The following is a 19,894-nucleotide window of genomic DNA, read 5'->3' as shown; positions in this document are numbered from 1 at the left end:
TACAATTCCAAATTTACTGAATAAGAATACATTGCCTGTAAATATGCTATCCCCCCAGATTTGTTTGATTCCTACTCCCATGTTTGCTGGTTCATTATACTGGCTGTGCGAAACAAGCCTAGTAGGCTTTATTAATATTGTGGTCTACATGACTACCTTGGAACTTTGAGTCACGTACCTGTGTGAAGCTCTATCATTACAAGACTACACGTGTGTGTGACCTACACCTATATACCCCTGTAGAGCTCTGGTATCGTAGGGGAGATCCTACCTTAATAGAGCCTAACTATTGTTGTTTAATGAGCAGCCTACTTTATCTAGCCGTTGTCTTCCCGAGAACCAATAGCTGATGTTGCTGTCATGCACTTTTTTAAATTTTATTACTGTATGTACCAATATTTAATTTGTTATGGTATAAAATAAAAACAAGATTAAAATTACTGCATAAGAAGGTGTTTTGCAATGGCTAAACATATGTAAAGATAGGGTGGGGTAGTGGGTGTGGCCTGGTCAGTTGGAGGCTGGGATCAGAAGTGGCAAGTAACATTTTGTCCTGGCTAGTATCTTAGTACTGGAAATGTTGAGCCCTGTGTGTATATATATATATATATATATATATATATATATATATAAATCCTCCATGTGTGTCTGCACTCACAATGCAATAAGGACGTCAACCAGGGTGCTGAGTTGATGATACAAACAGTTAATTACAAAAGAGGACTGCACTCGCTGGGTTTAGTTTCAAAAGAAATATTAAAAATGTATTAAGGTGACGTTTCAGGGTTTGCAGACCCCTTCCTCAGACCAGATAACAGTGCAAATGAACAGTGTGCAATATAAAGCAACTAAGCCCCACCCATCAATTCATTAGTGAAAATTGTGCCAAAAAGTACATAACTATGGCAACCTGTAAATTACCCAATCTGCATATGGTGTGTGCTAATTACATAATAATACAGTGTGCAAACAATATACATAAATAATATGTACAACATCAAAGAAAGCAATAAAACATGTCGGTGCAAGCTAGAGAAATAAAGTGCCCACATACATTAATGTGAATACCATACTGAAATCTCTACCAGTAAGAGTTAAGAATACATGGATAGTTGATATGCCCACATTTAAAACCTGCAAAGTTGATAGCAGTACACAGATCACAAATTCACATCAAACAACAGTGCGTCTCAAATAGATCATAAATATTAAAATACATCAGGTTTGCAGGGGATCAAGAGTAAACAGAGTACAGTGTAACCATATATGCAAAACAGTAGGCCATGTTTTAAATAACAAAGGAGATATCGTCCAAAGTGTAGCACTGTTAACGAAAGTAAACCGTAACTCATGTGCGATCATAGAGTAATGTGTGCAAGGTATACATCAGTGTACGCGTTGCCTACAATGTATCGGATTGAATGTGATTCATAAATAAGTGAAAATAGACAGCATGTATCAGATCCATGTCTCAGAAATAACATAGTGTTTTAAACTACTTGCATGGCATCTTACCATAAGCGCTGGCATATTGTAGAGAGCGTGACACTGGAAATGTGATCCAGCCACAAAACCCGATGTCAGTATGGCTAAAACAGGCGCGGATCAGCAGGATCCAGCGTCTGTGTCAAATGATGTCTGAAAGCATGGCTAATTAGCATAGCCGCCTGACGTCATTACAAGGGTGTGTTTAGCAGAAGGTTAGAGTGGTTGACAGCTAACCGCAGCTGGTGAGGGGAGCCTAAATGAGCTCTAACAGGAAGTAAAGAGGATACCGATGGTGTTATTGTAATCACGCTAGAGAGTGTTGTACTATACCTATCATGGGAATAACGTATGTTTGCTCATCCCTGCTCAATGTACTGTGGGGAAGAATCAGAAAAAAACTTATACCTCCTTAGTGTGATAATCATTGTGGAAAACTGCAGCAGATCAAGTATATACAATAGACTCATCCCTGTTAGAAGCAATGTTGGGAAGAATCTGGTTACAACAATACATCCTTAGTGTGGTAACAATCCTAGACAAATGTATTGTATCAAATATATACAATAAACACTTAGACATATCTTGCGCCTGAGTAAAACATAACTCATACAGTGGGACCTCAGTGTGTTAATCATAGGTCCCCTGTTATAAGTGGCAATCAAGTAAGATCAGGAACAATGGAGTTAACAAGGTGTAATATATATATATATATATATATATATATATATATATATATATATATATGTGCTATAGGTACTTTAACTGGGATAGACATGTTATACATAGTTGTAGTCTAGTTAGTGGAAGGTTAGGATATCCTACCTTCAGGACATTAGCAAAGTGTTAGATAACACCATCTGGTTATCCGAGACCAAGTCATGCTGGATCTACAGGGTCAAGGGCGTTATCAGCCAATGTGAGACAAAAATCCTTTTTAGAGTATGCAGACTTTATAAGAAGCAATGCCAGTCATTGGACATATTGAGTCCTTTTGGATACAGAGTATCCAGTCTGTGTATCCATTTGGCTTCCATCTGGAGGTGTATTCTGTTGCGGTCCCCTCCCCGTTGAAGCGGGGGAACGTTGTCAATCAGAATGAATCGTATATCCGTTACCTTATGGTTTGCCTGTAAAAAGTGTCTAGCCACTGGTTGATCTGCTGTTCCCTTGTCTAGAGCACTCCGGATTGCTGAGCGAGGATTCGCCATTCTTATCCGTGCGTTGTAAGTGGTTTTACCAACATAATATTTTCCACAGCAACAGCTTAAGAGGTATACAACGTGACTTGTAGTACATGTGATGAAGTGCCTTATGTTGTACTTTTGTGTGGTATGTGGGTGTCGGAAGACCGCAGGGGATCATGCCACTGCAGGTGGTGCACACCAGGCATCTAAAGCAACCAGTTTTAGTTGGTTTAAGCCACTTCTTCGTGTAGCTTTGTTCGGGATCTGTCTGCATCAGTAGGTCCCTTAGATTTTTGCCATGTCTATATCCCATGATAGGTGGATCCATGCATGGGAAGGGGAGCGTTTGATCCATGCCAAGAATCTCCCATCTGTTTCTGATTGAATCAGCCAAGACCTTTTTCCCTTTACTGTATGTGGTTGTGAATACCATCCTAGGTTTTTTGGTGTCATCCGTTGGGGTCATTTGTTAATCTTCAGACATTATTTCTTGTCTTACTTCCTCTATGAGATTAGGTGGGTAGTCCCTCTGCAGGAATTTATTGGACATCTCGTCCATTTGGGTTTCCCTATTGGTTGCCTAAGTATTGTTCCTCATTACCCTGATCATCTGGGATTTCACAATAGCCTTCCTGGTATGTGGCGGATGGTTGCTTTTTGGCTCAAGTAGTGAGTTCCGATCAGTGGGTTTTGTGTATAGGGTTGTAAGCAATTTCCCCTCCTTCTTGTAGATCCTTAGATCAAGAAAATTGATTTGGTCATGGTCATATTTCAGTTCAAACCTGATAGGGCATGTTTGTCCATTGAGTTGTGTTACCCACTCTGTGAGTGTATGAACAGGGCCACACCATACTAGGAAGACATCATCGATGTATATCTTGTAATGTTTAACCATTCCATGCTTGTACACGTCCATGGTGTCCCTTTCGTACTGCTCCATGTAGAGATTTGCGTAGGATGGGGCCATGTTAGATCCCATCGCCATCCCAGTCAGTTGTTGATAAAAGATGTTCTCGAAACGGAAATTATTTAGTTTCAAACATTTGTCCAGGATGTTGAGGATAAAGGACATTAGTGGGCCAACATAAGGGTACTTGTCCAATGCTGTTGAGATGGCATCCATTCCCCCAGTGTGTGGGATCACCGTGTAGAGACTCCTCACGTCCATTGTCACAAGTATGTCCTCACTTGTGATACCTTCCACGGAGTTCAGAACCCTAATGAGGTCACCTGAGTCCTTGATGTAGGAGTCCATAGATCTCACGATTGGTTGTAGGAAGGCATCCACATATTGGGCCAAAGGTTGTAGCAGTGAGCCCCTGGCCGATACAATCGGCCTACCAGGGGGGTTCAGCTGGTCCTTGTGGATTTTAGGCAGAGTATACAGTATGGGGTGAATGGGGTGAGTGCAACTCAAAAAGTTAAATTCATCTTGATCGATCCACTTCTGTTGTAGAGCAGTTGCGAGTGTCGCATCAATTTCTTTTTTGAATTTTGTCTTGGGATCCCAAGTGAGTTTTTTGTAGGTCATGTCATCACTTAGTTGCCGTAAAATTTCAGTGTGGTATTGAGTGTAATCCATAATGACAATGGCCCCACCCTTGTCGGCCGGACGTATGACAATGTCAGCATCTGAGGCTAATGATTTTATTGCCAGTCTCTCAGACTTATTGAGATTGGGCTGATGTTTTTCAGTCTTAACTCTTTCCGAGTCACTTGAGATAAGCCTGGTAAATGTATTGATGCTTGTACCACAGGTGCTTGGTTCAAACTTACTCTTGGGTTTGAATCTTTTTATCTCTGAGGAGCTGTTTAGGTCCCTGAAGTGCTCCTTGAATTTTAGATTCCTTTGAAATCTGTGCATGTCCAGAAAAGTATCAAAACCATCATTGCTGAAGATAGGAATAAATATGAGGCCTTTATTGAGTAGACTGATTTTGCCTTCTGTCCTGTTGCTGATATTGATGACAATGTCCGGGTTTATTGTCTTAGTGGTAGGGGTGGTCTTCTTACCACAGTAGTTCCCCCTCCTCGGGTGCGGCCTCGGCCTCGTGTGTTGGCTGATCTTGTTGTAACCCCTAAAAAATGAGTATTAGATGTAGTAGGTGCTTGATCCAACTGTCTTTGTTCTTGGTAGCCACCTTCATTTTCAGATCCTGAGCTGCTGTCAACAGTGTTTAGGAATCTAGAGCGATACTGTTGTTGGCGTCGTGGTCTCTGCGGTCCTCTCTGTTGATTGCTACCATGTAGCCAGGCATATATCCTCTTATCCTTGTAGTCATTGTCCACTGTGATTATTTTCTGATTCTTGAATAACATTAGCTCCTTCTTCTAATCATTTACTTGTTTGCTAATTTTCTCCATCCAAGCTTCACTGGAGTCATCTCTCAGGATTTGTAGTTTGTGACTGTTAAATTCATTCAGTTCCTTTTTAACAGTGCATTCCTCAATAACCAGTAGGATTAGATCCATCGAGCACTTGTTCAAGATTTGACACCAACGTAGGCAAAAACTTTTGTTGTTTCTACCAATGGTGGGCTGGTTTCTGATTCGGAAGCCTCTTGGTATCTTGTTGTTCTTGTAATACTTGGAGAGGTACACAGTGTGTAATTCAAGATCCGTCTCCCTTTTCTTAAGTCTAATGAGGGTATTGTATACCGTAAGAGTTGTGTCCGTTTGTTCAGTCTCAGTCAGTCCACTAATATTCTGAGTGCATCCTCAGATGTAAAAGCAAAGGTTTTAGTGGTATATTCTTCCTCCTGTAAATCAGAGTCTGTTGTGCCATCCGCCATGGCTATAGATGTATCTTGAGTCTCTGTTTCACCAGTAGTTGTGGGCTTGTAGAATTTCAGTGAAAAGAAGTAAGTGCCGTGATCACCCGTGTATCAGCAGTTGAGTCCCAAAATGAGGCACAAAATTCAAGGAAAAGGCCCCACCAATGTGGAGCCCACTGATGGTAGAAGGCTAGTAAAGTCACTGGTAGTTGGGTGCCAGACAGGTAAAATCATTCAAATCCTCCATGTGTGTCTGCACTCACAATGCAATAAGGACGTCAACCAGGGTGCTGAGTCGATGATACAAACAGTTAATTACAAAAGAGGACTGCACTCGCTGGGTTTGGTTTCAAAAGAAATATTAAAAATGTATTAAGGTGACGTTTCGGGGTTCGCAGACCCCTTCCTCAGACCAGATAACAGTGCAAATGAACAGTGTGCAATATAAAGCAACTAAGCCCCACCCATCAATTCATTAGTGAAAATTGCGCCAAAAAGTACGTAACTATGGCAACCTGTAAATTACCCAATCTGCAATAATAACACCATATGGTGTGTGCTAATTACATAATAATACAGTGTGCAAATAATATACATAAATAATATGTACAACATCAAAGAAAGCAATAAAAACATGTCAGTGCAAGCTAGAGAAATAAAGTGCCCACATAAAATAATGTGTATACCATACTGAAATCTCTACCAGTAAGAGTTCTGAATACATGAAGTCCTCAAATTTATTCCTACCTTCAGCAATGATGGTTTTGATACTTTTCTGGACATACACAGATTTCAAAGGAATCTAAAACTCAAGGAGCACTTCAGGGACCTAAACAGCTCCTCAGAGATAAAAAGATTCAAACCCAAGAGTAAGTTTGAACCAAGCACCTGTGGTACAAGCATCAAAACATTTACCAGACAAATCTCAAGTGACTCAGAAAGAGTTAAGACTAAAAAACATCGGCCCAATCTCAATACGTCTGAGAGACTGGCAATAAAATCATTAGCCTCAGATGTTGACATTGTCATACGTCCGGCCGACAAGGGTGGGGCCATTGACATTATGGATTACACTCAATACCGCACTGAAATTTTGCGGCAACTAAGTGATGACACGACCTACAAAAAACTCACTTGGGATCCCACGACAAAATTCAAAAAAGAAATTGATGCGACACTCGCAACTGCTCTACAACAGAAGTGGATCGATCAAGATGAATTTAACCTTTTGAGTTGCACTCACTCCATTCACCCCATACTGTATACTCTGCCTAAAATCCACAAGGACCAGCTGAACCCCCCTGGTAGGCCGATTGTATCAGCCAGGGGCTCACTGCTACAACCTTTGGCCCAATATGTGGATGCCTTCCTACAACCAATCGTGAGATCTATGGACTCCTACATCAAGGACTCAGGTGACCTCATTAGGGTTCTGAACTCCATGGAAGGTATCACAAGTGAGGACATACTTGTGACAATGGACGTGAGGAGTCTCTACACGGTGATCCCACACACTGGGGGAATGGATGCCATCTCAACAGCACTGGACAAGTACCCTTATGTTGGCCCACCAATGTCCTTTATCCTCAACATCCTGGACAAATGTTTGAAACTAAATTATTTCCGTTTCAAGAACATCTTTTATCAACAACTGACTGGGACGGCGATAGGATCTAACATGGCCCCATCCTACGCAAATCTCTACATGGAGCAGTACGAAAGGGACACCATGGACGTGTACAACCATGGAATGGTTAAACATTACAAGAGATACATCGATGATGTCTTCCTAGTATGGTGTGGCCCTGTTGATACACTCACAGAGTGGGTAACACAACTCAATGGACAAACATGCCCTATCAAGTTTGAACTGAAATATGACCATAACCAAATCTATTTTCTGGATCTAAGGATCTACAAGAAGGAGGGGAAATTGCTTACAACCCTATACACAAAACCCACTGATCGGAACTCACTACTTGAGGCATCGAGCAACCATCTGCCACATACCAGGAAGGCTATTGTGAAATCCCAGATGATCAGGGTAATGAGGAACAATACTGAGGCAACCAATAGGGAAACCCAAATGGATGAGATGTCCAGTAAATTCCTGCAGAGGGGCTACCCACCTAAACTCATAGAGGAAGTAAGACAAGAATTAATGTCTGAAGATGAACAAACGACCCCAACGGATGACACCAAAAAACCTAGGATGGTATTCACAACCACATACAGTAAAGGGAAAAAGGTCTTGGCTGATTCAATCAGAAACAGATGGGAGATTCCTGGCACGGATCAAATGCTCCCCTTCGCATGCATGGATCCACCTATCATGGGATATCGACGTGGCAGAAATCTAAAGGACCTACTGATGCATACAGATCCTGAACAAAGCTACACGAAGAAGTGGCTTAAACCAACTAAAACTGGTTGCTTTAGATGCCTGGGGTGCACCACCTGCAGTGGCATGATACCCTGCAAGGTCTTCCGACACCCACATACCACACAAAAGTACACCATAAGGCACTTCATCTCATGTACTACAAGTCACATTGTATACCTCTTAAGCTGTTGCTGTGGAAAATATTACATCTGTAAAACCACTCACAACGCACGGATAAGAATTGCAAATCATCGCTCAGCAATTCGGAGTTCTCTAGACAAGGGAACAGCAGATCAACCAGTGGCTAGACACTTTTTACAGGCAAACCATACGGTAACGGATATACGATTCATTCTGATTGACCACGTTCCCCCGCTTCGACGGGGAGGGGACAGAATACTCCTCCAGATGGAAGCCAAATGGATACACAGACTGGATACTCTGTATCCAAAAGGACTCAATATGTCCAATGACTGGCATTGCTTCTTATAAAGTCTGCATACTCTAAAAAGGATTATTGTCTCACATTGGCTGATAACGCCCTTGACCCTTTAGATCCAGCATGACTTGGTCTCGGATAACCAGACGGTTTTATCTAACACTTTGCTAACTCTTACTGGTAGAGATTTCAGTATGGCATACACATTATTGTATGTGGGCACTTTATTTCTCTAGCTTGCACTGACATGTTTTTATTGCTTTCTTTGATGTTGTACATATTATTTATGTATATTGTTTGCACACTGTATTATTATGTTATTAGCACACACCATATGGTGTTATTATTGCAGATTGGGTAATTTACAGGTTGCCATAGTTACGTACTTTTTGGCGCAATTTTCACTAATGAATTGATGGGTGGGGCTTAGTTGCTTTATAAAAAACAGATGGAACTTATACTGATGCTCAAGTAGAATATCCAAAAATAAGGTGCGCCTATTTTATGCTTTCAACCAATAAAACATGTGTATATTATAAAAAATATAAAAAAATTATTAGTGTCGATATAGAAAAATTGTTGATATCAAAATAGATATATAATACCCCAAATATAAATATATATAATCACAAAGATGTTACTTTAAACATAGTCACCACAATCATATGGTGGAGAAGTGTATATCCGTTGAACACAAATTAATGTCCCAATAAAGATAAAGTCCAATCCAAAATGGTGTCCTAAACGATAGCTGCTCTCTCCAAATGTGTGGAAAAAAGATGGCTGCGTTCTATAAAGAAACAAGAAAGAAGAGGCGCTCTGGTGCAGATAATCCTTGGATACAAAGTATAATATACTAAGATAGAAATGTGATACAAAAATACTTGCACATGCAGTGCAATAACAGGTGAGCCGAAGCTTCAGAGCCGCTCGGCTGACTCGCTAGAGATACAGCAGCTGTTCACTGAGTAAGCATGTAACTGTTCACTGAGTAAGCATGTGCAGATAAACCCAGACACAGAACACACACACAGCAGATGTCAGAGGGTTTATACTCACAAGCAGAGTTGCACAAGCAGTGCAATATCAGGCATACCGAATCTTAAACGAGCTGTTCGGCTGACTCCCCAGGATCTGTACTGCTGCTCTTGAATGAACCAGAATCAAGCAAGATGAAAATGGTAAAAGTTTTATTAAAACATTAAAACAAACTAGCAACGTGTTTCTCAGCCAACATGCCGTTTCATCAGGCTATATAATTCTAAAAGACACCTTGCTTGCTTAAAAGAGCTGACAGAACCAATCAGAAACCCTGAAGATTCACACACCTCCTACACACAGGTGTACTATTAGATTAATAGGTATCACCCATCATAAGTATAGCACTATTAACACAAAATCGTCAATACAGGTTATACAGACTTCAAAAGTTCAATTGTTTAGTGCAGGGAACAAAAATTATATAAGTCACCAAAAAATATATAATTTCAAATGATTAAAACAGCAATGTCCCGACATTTCAATCTTGAGCACAATGCAATACCAATGAAAATAAACATATGCAAGATAATCTATTTTGTAGGACTATATACTAATAAAATAAACATAAATAAACATAAATAAATAATAATAATAATAATAATAAATTAAATTAATAAATTATTATAATATACAAAAACAAAGTCATAAAAATAATCGTGAAATATTACAGTAATGGTCGGATTCAAACTCACAACCTGATGATCAAAGAACTATTTAACCTAACCACTGAGCCACAAGCAGACTTATGATGTAAAGATGCAATATATGTTAAAGTGATTTTAAAGATACTTTAGCTAATGCAAATATCTAGTATTCAGAATAATTATTTGTAAAGAGGGAGGATTTTTTGGTGGTATATAATATAACCTACCAATTGATGCATGATGAAATCTTTTTAACCCTTTCAATATAATGAGTAATTGTCACATAAAAATAAAATAAAATATAAATATATTTTATGAATATAATCAATGACAGTGATGGTCGGATTCGAACTTACGACCTAGTAATAATAAGATTATTTACCTACCCACTGAGCCACAAGCAAGCCTATGATATAAATGTGCAATAAATGTTAAAGAGATTTGAAAGATACTTTAACTAATACAAGTGTCTAGTGTTTCCACATAATTATTTATAAAAAAGGGGTGATTTTTAGTGATATGTGATATAACCTATCAACTGGTGCGTAATAAGATCGTTCTATAGATCCAAACTAAGGTACACATTATCATTGGATTCATATGTATATATAAGTTGTAGCTTACTAATGTTTAGAAAACATCACAGTGAAAAATGCAATTGAATGTTTGGACTACTAAACATGTATAATGTGTGATGTGTTATATATAAATAAAATTTAGTTTCATAAAATTAATCACGCTAATAAATGGCCAGATATGAACTTGGAACCTAGTAACTAAAAAACGATCAATCTGACCACTATATCACAAATGGGTATATAACGAGAATATGCTTAATATACTCAAACAATCTTAAAAATGCTGTGGCCAGTGCTAGAATCAAATGTTCCTATATATGACTGGAAGCAATACTGATAAGGACTTAACAACTAATACAAAATTAAACAATATATTACTTATTATGGTGGTGTACTAATTATGGTAGTGTATGTGTGTGTTAGCTAAGCTAACCAGTAGTGTACTGATGTATAATAAAATTTATATATAATAGTAGTTGTATGGATAATGATTATAAATAAAACCAATATAACTGAATTTAGATAAAAATAGCTAATACATATTAACTAACATTGTAGTTTCAAGAAAAAAATGATAAAATATAATAAATAATAAATAAAATTGGTTGTTTGTCCCATGATAATAGGCAGAGAGAGAGATATACATACAAAGACTTGATGCAATCCCCAGAAGGATTTTAGAAGGCTGCCAGATCAACATTAAGATTAAGTCCTAATGGATGCAAAGTTTTTAGTTTGTGGATCCAGTAAGTCTCTCTCTGCCTAAGTCTCAAAAATGTGTTATATGTATGAGATGGTAAGATTTCTTCTATTGGTATTATAGTATAACAATTGGGGTCCCCTTTATGTTTTTTATGGCAGTGTTTGATCACACTATGCGATTTTTTATTTTTTGAAATGCTACAATAATGCTCAGACCACCTATGGCTCAGTCGTCTAATTGTTCTGCCAATGTAATGAATCCCACATTCACAAGAGATTAAATAAATTACATACTTTGAAGCACAGGTCATTCGACTCTTGATTTTATAGATTTTTTTATCCACAAAAGATTGAAATATATGAGTGTCATGACCTATATGGTCACACATCTTGCACCTGGAAGCTCTACATTTATATATTCCTTTACCTCCTGTTGAAGAGGTCAAGTTTCTTCTATTATTTAACTTATTTTTTTCTTTTTTGGCCTTATGTTTCACTATCTTACTTGGTGCCAGGATATTTTTAAGATTTGGAGCCTTTCCTATATAAAATAGAGGGAGTCTCCCCAATAAGATCCTTCAAAATAGGATCTCTTTTCAGGATTCTCCAATGTTTTTGAAGGATTTCACTTATAAGTTTATGATTACAGTTATATTGTGTAATAAATCGTGTTTCAGTTGATCCATCATGCTTTGATGTAACCTGTTATGAACTATAATTTTTAATAAAATATGTCTCTCTATTTTCATTTCTGGCTCTTTGGTAACTTGAATCGATAAGGTCTACTGGGTAATGTTTTTCTATAAATCTCTCTTTGAGTGTGGTGCTCTGTTTGTCGTAATCTGATATTAAGCTACAGTTACGTCTTATTCGTTTGAATTGTCCGTATGGGACATTCCTTTTCCAAGGATAGTGATGGTTGCTTTTATAATCTAGATAGCTATTGCTATCAACAGTTTTGAAATGTGTGGAACTGTCTATTCCACCTGAATCATTAAAGCGCAAAGATAGATCAAGAAATACCACACTCTCTTTGTGGATACAACTGGTGAATTTTAATCCTCTATTGTTAAAATTTAAATGGTTTACAAATTCTAATGCTCTATCCTGAGTACCGTTCCATATAAAAATTAAATCGTCTATGAACCTACCATAGAACACCAGGTTTGCCCCAAATTCAGATTGATAGATGTAACTATTTTCAAAACTCCCCATATATAGGTTTGCAAAACTCGGGGCGAACCTTGTGCCCATGGGGGTTCCTTTAATCTGCAAAAAATATTCATCTTGAAATACAAAATAATTGTGTTGCAACACAAATAGTATCCACGTCACAAGTGATCCATATATAATCGCTAGTGATAGGTATATGCTGCAATTTATCCAAAAGATCCATGGAATATCTGATATATGATTCCAGATTGATTACGTACTTTTGGAGAAAATAATCAATGTATACTGATACATTCTCAGTGAGACTGCCTATGCCTGCTATTATCGGTCTGCCCGGAGGATTAACAGAATCCTTATGAATTTTGGGCAGATGATAATAGAAGGCACAGCTAGGCTCACTGGGAATCAAAAAATCTATTTCTCTCTTGGAGACAATGCCTTCTTGATGGACAAAATTGATTAAACCTGTCAGAGTTTTTAGATATTTCGGGGTGGGATCCTCTTTGAGGGGAGAATAATATGATTTATCCATAAGAATCCTATTTGCTTCATTAATGTAGTCTTGCTGATTTTGAAGGACAATTCCTCCCCCTTTGTCTGCTTGGCGGATTATCAATTTGGTATTGTTTTTTAAGGTTCCAAGAGCCTTAAAATCATTAGGATATACGGTGTGTTTGGGGATTTTTTTAGGGAGCTGTTCTAATTCTTCCAAGACTAATTCTTTGAAGATTTCTATATATGTATTATTTGAAATTTGTGGATTAAAATTACACTTATTTCTAAAGTTTGTCTGAATATAGCCTTCACTTAGTTGTGCCAATAGTGTATCAGGTTCGTATATTGGGATACCAGATTCTGGTTCATTCAAGAGCAGCAGTACAGATCCTGGGGAGTCAGCCGAATGGCTCGTTTAAGATTCGGTATGCCTGATATTGTACTGCTTGTGCAACTCCGCTTGTGAGTAAAAACCCTCTGACATCTGCTGTGTGTGTGTTCTGTGTCTGGGTTTATCTGCACCAAGGGTGGTATCTACTTTCTATTTCAGGATAACTTCTCCAATCCTTTGGACCGTTGGTTACATGCTTACTCAGTGAACAGTTACATGCTTACTCAGTGAACAGCTGCTGTATCTCTAGCGAGTCAGCCGAGCGGCTCTGAAGCTTCGGCTCACCTGTAATTGCAATGCATGTGCAAGTATTTTTGTGAGTATCACATTTCTATCTTAGTATATTATACTTTGTATCCAAGGATTATCTGCACCAGAGCGCCTCTTCTTTCTTGTTTCTTTATAGAACGCAGCCATCTTAGTTGCTTTATATTGCACACTGTTCATTTGCACTGTTATCTGGTCTGAGGAAGGGGTGTGCGAACCCCGAAACGTCACCTTAATAAATTTTTAATATTTCTTTTGAAACCAAACCCAGCGAGTGCAGTCCTCTTTTGTAACTAACTACTATAATATATATATACATACACACACCCACACATACACACATATGTTATAGTCCTTCACAGCCCTTTTTTTTCTAGCACCTTATACTATCGAGCCCTTATAACTTTTTAAATACTTTTTTTAAAATAAATGTTATCAGTGTGACTGTACTGTTACATGTATTTATGTTGTGTCTAATGCAACTACTTTCTTTACCTACCCTGCATGCAGGCTCCAAAGTTGGGCTAACCAAAGGCTCAAGCAAATGCGTTTACTTTCAACACATCACATGCAAAATCAGAACAAAACAATATCACTTACATGCAACCGTTAGCGTGCTACTTGTAATTAAGCCCTTAAATGGGTTTTGTTTTCAGTGAGCAGAAAAAAGTAACATCTATTTCACATAGAAAAACAAACCTAAGGGATCAATGTCCTATACTTACTCTGCAGCAAACATAACAAGTCATTGGGAACACATTAAGGGGAACCCAATTTTACAAAATCAGTACTGATGATATTTTGGCCAATTGTAAAATGAAATGAGGAGGTAATGTAAACCTGCAGCATTAAAGAATACAAATATTATTTTACACCAGCAAAATGTAGCAACCGTTTTTGGCTTTATTTTAATGTTTGCATTGTAAACTCACCATTGGTCAAGAGAATCTGATCTTCATAATTTATATGATAACAGGATCACAGCCATGGGGGCTGATTTACCAAGTGGTCAATCGGCCCCAATGCAGCTGCTTCCGCACGAACCTTCAGGCTCGCCAGAAACAGCAGTTAAGAAGCAGCGGTCTTATGACCGCTGCTCCTTAACTTGTGGCAGCGGACAGCAATCAGCCCGATCGCATACGATCGGGTTGATTGACACCCCTGCTAGCAGCCGATTGGCCACAAATCTGCAGGGGGTGGCATTGCACAAGCAGTTCACCAGAACTGCTTGTGCAATGCTAAATGCCAATAGCGTATGCTGTTACATGTTGTAATAGTTGTAAAGTAAATCATTTAATAATCACGCTAATAATTTAGATATTCTAAATCTGGTTGGTGTTGTCTCTGCATTACTTTTCTTACTGGGATTAAATTCCTTGATTCCAGAGGATAAAGTAAACGCTGTATTTATTTCTCCATATCAGAAAATACCATATCATATCATTTCATTCCACAGCGCTGGCATATAAATGGGAAATAGACAGGCAGTAAAGGTCAAACGCGTTTCATTTATTAAGACATGACTTCTTCAATGACTATAAAAATACCCACAATTCTCTGCTATTTAAAGACCAAAAACACCTCCAATGTTATAATGGTCCAATCATAATGTGTGATTCACTAAAGCAGGTTAGTGTAGGTGATTTAAAGGGATATCAAACAATGCACTAATCACGCAAACAAATAGCACATATGTGTGTAACAAAAGCTATAAACATTATAATTTCGAGAAAAACACAATGATACAGTTACAAATAATATGTAACAGAGCTATACATGAGCTACATATTCTAACACACAATAATAAGTGCAAAAATAACATATTTAAAAAAAAATATATAGAAAAATTTAAAGTGACAGTGTGTCATATTCATTTATGATCTACAAAAAGTTTAACGTCCCACTCAGAATTTAAACCTGCTGGCATTCGGGTATCCAACTGAAAAATCCAAAAGACTTCTCTCTTACTGAGAATTACTCCTCTATTCCCACCTCTCGGTTGTCTAGGGATCAACTGGATACCTTGAAATGACAGCAGGGAACTATCAGAGTTGTGCTCCCTTTTGAAGTGCAAGGAGATGGGAAAGTGGACAAGGGGTCCTCAATTGAACGTAAATGCTCTAAAAAAAAATAATAATAATTTTCCCCTCTCCTCTCACCCGTCACCCCCTACATCTCTACCCAATATTCTGGAAATTGTTTTTTTTTTTTGTGTGATTATTATTTAATAACTATGCATGTGTACCAGAATATAATTCTTTTTTTTCCTGTGTTTTGTTTATTATGATCCATGCTGGAAAATGTTTTTCCATATTTTTTCTTTTCTTGTGTGCCTATCTTAAAAACTAATACAAATAAAAAAAAATAAAAAATTTAAAAAAAATATACTCTAAAAAATGATCTTTTAGGGCCCGTGCCGTTTGTCCCACATACTGCCTATAGCACCCCCTGCAGGTCAAAAGGTATATGACATAGCAAGAGTTGCATGTCATATGTTCCTGTATCTGAAAATCCTTTTTGTTGGCAGTAGACACAAAGTTAGTACCAAAAGTAGCATAGGAGCAAGATTTACATCTCCTACTCCCACATTTGAAAAAACCCGGTTTAATTGACAGCCAATTCTTATTTTGTATCTTAGGTAACATTGAAGGAGATAATAGGTTACCTAAAGTTTTAGCTTTTCTAGACACAAAACATATACCTTCTTCAACAATCCGTTGAAGACTTTCATCAGTTTCCAAAATAGAAAGTGCTTTATGCACTATGTTACATACTTTGCCATACTCTGCATTATAGCTAGTGATAAATTTATGTTTATTAGACCTATCCGGCTTGTAAGATCTGACAGACTTAAAGAGATCATTTCTGTCTGTGACATCCACCTCATTTTTCATCTGCTCCAGAGCTTCTCTGCAGTAGCCCCTATCAAGGAACCTTTCCATTAACCCCTTAATGACCGGACCATTTTTCAATTTTCTTACCCTTAATGACAATGGCTATTTTTACATTTCTGCGGTGTTTGTGTTTAGCTGTAATTTTCCTCTTAGTCATTTACTGTACCCACACATATTATATACCGTTTTTCTCGCCATTAAATGGACTTTCTAAAGATACCATTATTTTCATCATGTCTTATAATTTACTACAAAAAAAATAATAAAATATGAGGAAAAAATGGAAAAAAACACACTTTTTCTAACTTTGACCCCCAAAATCTGTTACACATCTACAATCACCAAAAAACACCCATGCTAAATAGTTTCTAAATTTTGTCCTGAGTTTAGAAATGCCCAATGTTTTTTGCATGTTCATGTTTTTTGCTTTTTTTGCAAGTTATAGGGCCATAAATACAAGTAGCACTTCGCTATTTCCAAACCACTTTTTTTCAAAATTAGCGCTAGTTACATTGGAACCCTGATATCTGTCAGGAATACCTGAATATCCCTTGACATGTATATATTTTTTGTTAGAAGACAACCCAAAGTATTGATCTAGGCACATTTTGGTATATTTTATGCCACCATTTCACCGCCAAATGCGAGCAAATAAAAAAAAAACTTTACATTTTTCACAATTTTAGGTTTCTCACTGAAATTATTTACAAACAGCTTGTGCTATTATGGCACAAATTGTTGTAAAAGCTTCTTTGGGATCCCCTTTGTTCAGAAATAGCAGACTTATATGGCTTTGGCATTGATTTTTGGTAATTAGAAGGCCGCTAAATGCTACTGCGCACCACACGTAAATTATGCCCAGCAGTGAAGGGGTTAATTAGGTAGGTTGTAGGGAGCTTGCAGGGTTAATTTTAGCTTTAGGGTAGAGATCAGCCTCCCACCTGACACATCCCACCCCCTGATCCCTCCCAAACAGCTCTCTTCCCTCCCCCACCCCACAAATGTCCCCGCCATCTTAAGTACTGGCAGAAAGTCTGCCAGTACTAAATAAAAGGAGTTTTTTTTTTTTTTTTATAAAAAAAATAAAATATTTTAGCTGTGCTGGACTCCTGCCTTAGCCCCAACCTCCATGATCCCCCCCCCAGCTCTCTAACCCTCTCCCCTATCTAATTGCGGCCATCTTGGGTACTGGCAGCTGTCTGCCAGTACCCAATTTGCCCCAAAAACAAAAGTGTTTTTTGTTCTTTTGTTTTTTTTATGTTTTCTGTAGTGTAGCAGCCCCCCACAATACCCCTATCCCCCTCCCCTTCCCAGATCCTTTTATATTATTTTATTAAAAAATCTTTCCCCCCCCCCTCTTCCCTCCTCATTGGTGTCAGTGTCAGCTAATGCGCGCGCGTGCGCCCCCCGCACGCTCCCGGCACACGGCGTGCACATTGCACTTCTAGGAACCGGATGCCGGGTAGCGATGGGCCGCCCACCCGCCTCCCTGTTACGCTCCCACCCACCAACGAACCGGCACCATCGCTACCGGTGCAGAGAGGGCCACAGAGTGGCTCTCTCTGCATCGGAGTCTTCTAAAAAGTTATTGCAGGATGCCTCCATATGGAGGCATCACTGCAATACCCTGAGAGCTGCTGGAAGCGATTGCGATCGCTTCCAGCACTCTCTTAGACAACTGACGTACCAGGTACGTCCATTGTCATTAACTGCTTGTTAATGCATGACGTACCTGGTACGTCAGTTGTCATTAAGGGGTTAACTCCTTAGTGTTTAGTATAACTCTGTTCACTTGTACAGTTTTGTTTAACCCTTATATACTGGCTTTTGGGAATGGAATTGATAATATTCTTCAGATGACATGACTTTGCATTCAAAATGGTATTACCTGCTGTCTTTTTACGAAATAATTCTACTTCGATACTAGATGCATCATCATTTGAAAAAAGTCTATTGTCTAAAAAGGAGATTGAGGTTTTACTGTACTTCATAGTAAATTTGAGATTCATAGAGTTGTTCTGAATATAGTTCAGAAACTGATTAATGAGGTCAACTGGACCCTTCCAAACCATCAAAATATCATCGATGTATCGACCGTAAAAATGTATATATTCTTTGAAGGGATTCCCATCTCCATTAACGTGGGACAGCTCCCACCAACCCGTATATAGGTTGGCATAAGAGGGGTCAAATTTTGCCCCCATGGCTGTCCCACACATCTGGAGAAAGAAATCCCCCTCAAATAAGAAAAAAATATGTGTTAATAAATATTCAACTGAGGCCTTAATGAACTGCTTCAAACTATCATTATAGTTAGAAAAATTCTGAAGAAAATATTCGATGGCCTCGATGCCTTTGTCAAGTGGAATGCAAGTATACAGTGAGACCACATCTATAGTTACAAAAACATATTCTTCATGCCATAATAGGTTCTCTACCTGTTTAATGACATCAGTGGTATCTCTAAAGTAACTCACAAGATTCAAAACAAAAGGTTGTAAATACCCATCTATCATTTCTGAGAGAGGCTCATTAAGTGAGCTAATTCCTTCCACTGGCCTACCGGAAGGGTTAATAGTGTCTTTGTGAATTTGATGATCAGTGAACAAAAAGTCAAAATTTGCTATTGTGGGGTGGAGCCGACTACCGGGCTGATCAGACGCATGTTGCAGGAGCTCTGGCATTAAACCTTATTTTTAGAAGATTTTTTGGAGATTTTTTGGCAACTAGGCAATTAATTTTAATCTCCTAACAAAGATCCATTATAGCCCATCTTATGCATCATGTTTTAAATCCGACTAGGTGGCCAGAATGAGGAACTTTACCGAGAAATGCTAGCCATAAAGTTGTCATGTGAACATAGAACTCAGACGCCAGCCCTAAGAGTCTAGCACAAGTATGGAGATTTGACTTTTTGACTTTTTTCACTTTTTTCCATAGAACTAACGTAAATATTGGACTCCTTTTTATTAATATGGGCTGAGGTGGATTCTGAAAAAAGTGTGACCCGCACAGCGTAGCAAAATAAGAACATTAGATGCGTGGCCTGCTGAACAACATGGAGGGCGCACATGGCGCAGTGTGCCAGACAGACACCCTGAAGCTGGTCATTTCCCTTCTGAAGAATATGACCGACCGCTTAGACCAGCACTATATAGCTTGTTCGGCTGCCCTGCAATCTGGTGCGGGTTCACCCCTTCTCTCATCAGCTGACTCAGAACTTACCTACAGCCCATCGGATGTCAGATGGATCAGACGGGAGGAGCAGGAGGAACATCCGATATACAAGATCCCAGGAGCAAGCTCAAGTCCAGTTGATAAGATGCAACTTACCGGACTCACAGGCACCACTCCAGTAGCACCAGGGAAGCCTCAGAGTCTCGTAGCTTCACAAGCACCATCGACAGTAGTCTTCATCCACCGGAAGCCATTCCTGCAAAG

The sequence above is a fragment of the Bombina bombina genome, chromosome 5 (assembly GCF_027579735.1).
Source record: "Bombina bombina isolate aBomBom1 chromosome 5, aBomBom1.pri, whole genome shotgun sequence".
Lineage (NCBI taxonomy): Eukaryota > Metazoa > Chordata > Amphibia > Anura > Bombinatoridae > Bombina > Bombina bombina.
The sequence above is the reverse complement of the archived record's forward strand: the minus strand, read 5'-3'. Positions refer to the sequence as shown.